General features: G+C 44.9%; 1 long non-coding RNA gene across 1 annotated transcript; it reads left to right on the top strand.

Annotated features, from left to right (window-relative positions):
* Positions 1 to 3223: 3223 nt before the first annotated feature.
* On the top strand, positions 3224 to 5074 carry LOC125942499 (uncharacterized). The gene is made up of 3 exons (XR_007465158.1): positions 3224 to 3514; positions 4165 to 4239; positions 5027 to 5074. It is a non-coding gene; the product is annotated as an uncharacterized LOC125942499 (long non-coding RNA).
* The last annotated feature ends 313 nt before the right edge of the window (positions 5075 to 5387 follow it).

The raw sequence follows: 5387 nt of genomic DNA, 5'->3' as shown, positions 1-5387 counted from the left end.
GCATTGTTCCAGGCTAAGATCGTTGCTGTTACACGTGGATGATTCAATTAATTTTATGGCACGTCCTTCCAAAATAAATCGCGCTACCATAAACCCTCCAAGATGCGTTACCAAAAAGCCCACATTGCAACCCTCGTGATCCTTGGTTGCAAGCAACGTTGGTTGTAACTGCACTCCGAAGAAACGTGCGCGTCACGATCGAGTGCTAGCACGAAACAATTCCCGCTTTCTCCGCGTCGTGACACATCGATGCGCGAGGCAGCACTCAAGACTATGCGTTTCTTGGCTCAGGAAGCACACTGGCGGCTTGGACACGTCATAGTTTGCACCTCACGCAGTAAGACTTGTAGCTGCTTTTTGTTATTCGCAGTATGAAATACTGAAACTTACAATAATGACACGTACCTGACTTGCAGCAGTGGATGACCTTGGTCTTTTCAGCATGTACTCTCGAGTTTGCTGTGGCACTTGAACGTTCGAGTCTGGCTGCAGGTACTGCCTATAATGCTTCCTCTGATTTTGGACATTGCGACGTTCGAAGCCAAAATTTTTCACTGGGGCGAACACTGCGGGGCAGTCCAATGTGACTATACGGACTATATTAATATAAAGGTGTAAGCAATACCTAGTCGCGATCACGTCAACTGCAAGCTTTTAGTAAGCTTTAGTAAGCTTCGCTTCGCCTCGCGTTAGTGATCAGAATCACGGTATTACTGACGACATCACACAATGCTAGGCCAATGTCAAATTATAACGGGTTAGATTATAAAGGTTATTATGTCACTAAAAATGCGAAAAAAATGTTCTAATTTATTTGTTTGGCGTGATTACAGCCAAATGCCTCATACGCAAGGATGTTATTGTACATCGGTTGCCGTGAAAGCTTGTAAAGTTGCGGAAAGCCGTGAAAGCATTCAGAAAAATGACGAACTGATAAGTTGTTCATTTTAAATAACCTTATAAATAAAGGATTTAGAAAACTGACATGGAGTGCAGAGGCATACATATCAAGAAACAAGGAATGCATGCATATACCATTGATTGATTTATTGATTGATTAAATGTTTTTGCTTATGGGATGGCGAAAGGGAAAATGTGCTTTGTGTTTCTGTTTCTTCGCAAGTTTTATTTTGCTAGCACAAGATGCGATATAAACAAGCTAGAGAAACACAACAGCGGAGAAGATGGTTTTCGGATATTGCAATAGAGAGAGATACTATATCTTAATTTTACTCATGCTTGCTCATTAATTAAGAAGCACACACACATGCCAGACAAGAAAATGGCTAGATGAATTTTTGTGCCATGTGAACTGATCCTACCATAGAGTCAACCATGATCGATGTCATTGCATATTTAGTGGCAATGCTACCATAATTTCGTGTGGCGCACATTCCTAGAAGTGGCACGCACAATCTACACGTTAAGTAAACCATGTCGTACCTATGCTATATTTACTCGGCAAGGATCTGAGTGGCGTTGCAGAAGTCGTGGGCAGCTTTTTTCGTTGCGGGGTGCTCTTTTCGTCGCAACAATAGACTGGATTTTTTTACAAGTACTGCTCCAAGAGGGCATATATGTAAATGGCAAATAGAGGCCTTAGGAGAACACTTGACATTATATAAAGCAGGCAGCACAGCATCTCTAGGGCACCCAAGGGGCAGCGGGGGGATCAAAGTTGGAAGCAAGTAGGTCCATGAGTAGGGGCCTCGGCGAGCCCCAACCCATGGACCAGTCTGGATTGTGGTTTTGGTGTCCCCATTGCCGCTTCCGTGTTCTTGAGGCGTGTGGTGTCGCGGCAACTGCACTCCAATATAATAAGAAATAATGGTACGTTAATTGTTACAACTAGTAAAATACTAAAAACTATTAAAGAAATATCCAGCCACCACTAACTTGCTATGCTGAGTTCTGCCCCACCGCGGCCAGTTAATCCCCGCTATAATGCTCTGCTTCGGTTGTGATTCTGGTTGTTGAGAAACCTTGTGCTTATGATCTGTATTTCAGCGCCCAATGTGTCACATGCAGCTTCGGTGCAATTACAATTAAGCTTGTAATTCCTCTTCATTTATTACTTGGGCAGAAATGTGCAGTCTTTTGTTAATTAGTTTGTATGCATGATCACCGTTTCTAAATAGAAACAAGCTGTTTAAGGTTTCCTTGTTTCGGCGGTGTCATTTTGCATAATAATATCCATGTGCAGATATGTAATTGATCAGCTCCTACGTTAACGATGCGTGTGCTGCATTGCTGCGGCATGAAAAGCATGTTTTTTTTTTTTTTTTTTTTCTGTAAGCCGCATTGGCCGCGCGCTCTTGGCCTTCGTGTATATATATATATATATATTATCCAGGCTAATAGACGCGGTCAGCTGCTTGACAATGCATGACAGAGCGATAAACCTAACGTGCATGCCCAGGCAGAGAAGTTACAACGCAAACGCTCACTTCCAAAACTCTTTTTGATTACTGCAGGGCCACGATTTTGTAGCGATGCCTTCCGCTCGATCATATGCCCCTCTTATCATCCACCGCTCATGGCCGGTTAGGCCGGTATTTGGTAGCGATGCCTTTAATGTAATAATGTCTTTACACGCTTATCGTGCTTTTTCAGTGGACGGAGCGACGGTCCGCTCGCATTATCAACGGGATCAGCCGGCCGTGAGCGGTGGATGATAAGAATAGAGTAGAATAAGTCATAATGCATTGATACAAAATCGCGGCCCTGATCGCTTTGATAACGCGGGCGGGGCGTCGCTCTGACCCCTGACAAAGCGCGAAAAGTGCAAAAAGGAATATCATCGGAGACGGAATCGCTACAAAATCGCGGCCCGCGCGCATGTGCATCTGTGTCTGTGTTGTGCGAGTTTGCGTGCGCTGAAAATTTTTTTATTGCGCTCAGAGAAATCTGATCATGCCACTCTACATGACGCGGTGGGCAAAATGAATGAACGCCAACAATCGTGTTCATTGACCACGTATACAAAACACACAAACGATCGATGTCGAATTCATAATTACTCTCATGAGTTGGGATGTCATTTTAAGAATGCTTAAGCCTGATGCAGTTCTCAACATTTCTTATCTGTACAACTGTACAACTTTGTACCTTCCACCCATGGAGGAAGGAAACAACTTGAAAAAAAAAAGTTTTTTTTATCTTGCTCTATGCTTCCACCCACTACTGTTGTACGGCATTGCTTTAGTAGTATTTTTCTTTTCTGTTTTGGTTTGGTTTGGGTGATGCAGTGGTGGCAGTCGAAGTCGCATGCCAATCCGCATCCATAGAATCCACGGCCATAGCCACAGCTGTCATCTAAGCGAGAACGACTGCGTTGCACTGTGTTAAGCTCGAGATGCTTGTATTCGTTGAATATGAAGTGGACATGACCACTGCGGTTGTCAGGCACACCGCAGTGCAAAACTTTAACCCAGAGAATGTCGTGGATTTCGATCCAATTGTCCTCTACGACGTGTGGTGGAACGGCGATGCGACAGAGTGCTGCACATGGCTGGTAAGTTCTACTCATTCGTTAATAAGCACACCTTAAATGTTTATACGACTAACATTTCGAACGATTTAATCTTCACCGGCATGTGCTTTGTCCCGCTCATTGTGCAGTAAGCAAATGTCCGGCGCAATCTCGTAGCGTGACTTTGGGGTTTAGGCCTGGCTGCTCGAGACGTATCTCTCCTTTGATTAGAGTCTCGGGCAGTCTGCGATATGTCTGGAAGGGTCGGCGTTATGAAATGGGGAGGGGGTGCAGCACGCACTGCCGCGGACGCTCAAGGTAGACACTGCTTCGCAGGAGGGGCCATCGGCGCAAATGTGTGCTTTTGGCAGTTAGCAGCAGAATTTTGGTTTTGGACACATAATTTTGGGCGTAAATGTTAAGCGGCTCCATATTTAGTCTGATGGAAAAACATATGCCACATGAGAACCTGTCTGCTGCATGAACGGGTATCTGTCGTGTAGTGGACGTGGGAGCCACGCTTGCAAATGCTTTGCATTCATGAAAGGATGAAACGAGAGTAATGCCAGGGGGAGACCAGAGGAACTGATATTCTGGCCTGATTTGTTATTATGACACTTGAATGTTTATCACCTAACATTGCTGCCTGTCGGCAGTGTCAGCTTTGTAATGCCTTGTTAAATGCAATGCAGAAACTGAAGAAATGGTGCTGCACACGTCGAAAAGGCTCAGAAATCTGTCCTTAGAAAAGGGCAAGAGCACCAAAGGTATGGCAACTGAAAGTTGACAAGATTTTAGATTTATATGTTGTTACTGATTTGTGTCATGTGGCTGTGCTCTATATAAAAAAAATGGCGCTACATGCTAGTATTTTTTACCCAAGCCCAAACCGCATGCGAGCGATTTTGTGCGCGACGGCGACGAGCGACGGAACAAGCCGTCGCGCAAACTGATCACTCGTTCTTGTCGCTTGATCGCTTGGTTCTGGTAATCTACAACTCGTCGCCGGAACGACTTTCTATGAGCGACTAGCCAATAGCGCGAAGCCAGAACAGGATGTACATCAGTCAAGTACAACCGATTGTCGCACGGAACAAGCGAATGACTCAATTTTGATACGCACAAAGAACCTAGTGCAAGACCTTAAGAAATATTTATGGTGCTCTTTACAGTAAAACATATCAAGTTAAACTAATAGAGCATGCGTCACACCAGTTACGGCGCGTATTTGCTGCCCTCATACCAGCAACACCGGGGAAACAGCGCTCAAAGTCATCGCTCGCGTGTGGTACGACTTGTAGGCGACGAGCGAATGCGACAGCCATCTCCGTCACGTCACTTGTCGCTGTTGCGTGCAAGATCGCGTGCATGCGGTTTATACTTAAGGCTTGTTGAAGGCCTTACAAGAGCATTGCATCTTTTTGCAAAGGAAGTGAGCTCTGCAGTGGACACAATGTAGTGCATATTTGTGCATGAAGACATTTGTGTGTGGCTTTCTATGACTTCAAATTGCACTTCCATGTCTGTGTTCATCTTATTGTGTAATTTTTACAGGAATTATAACTGCCATGGCCTCTATGGCACCTTTGTCACAGGAGCATGGTAAGAGTACATTTTTTGTACAGCACTGTTCAGTTTCAAGCACCAATTTTTTCTAGTTGTGCAGTACTTCACACTCACTGATATTCGTCCACGCTCAGCAGTGCTTACTCACCGCCACTACCTTACAAATGGACCTTTTTCCAGTAAGCGACCCCTCTAGCGGCCATCACTTCAACTAAATTTGACGGGCAACACACACACGCTCCCACCACTTCTCGCCTCTACGCAAAGCATGGTAGCGTTTGACCAAGCAGTCTCTTGCGACGGCTGTCCCTGCTTTTTTTTTCTTCTGTCGCTTGTGTTGCTGAAGCAG

This window comes from Dermacentor silvarum, chromosome 1, assembly GCF_013339745.2.
Source record: "Dermacentor silvarum isolate Dsil-2018 chromosome 1, BIME_Dsil_1.4, whole genome shotgun sequence".
In the NCBI taxonomy this organism is placed as follows: domain Eukaryota; kingdom Metazoa; phylum Arthropoda; class Arachnida; order Ixodida; family Ixodidae; genus Dermacentor; species Dermacentor silvarum.
This window is presented reverse-complemented; position numbering and strand designations above follow the sequence as displayed.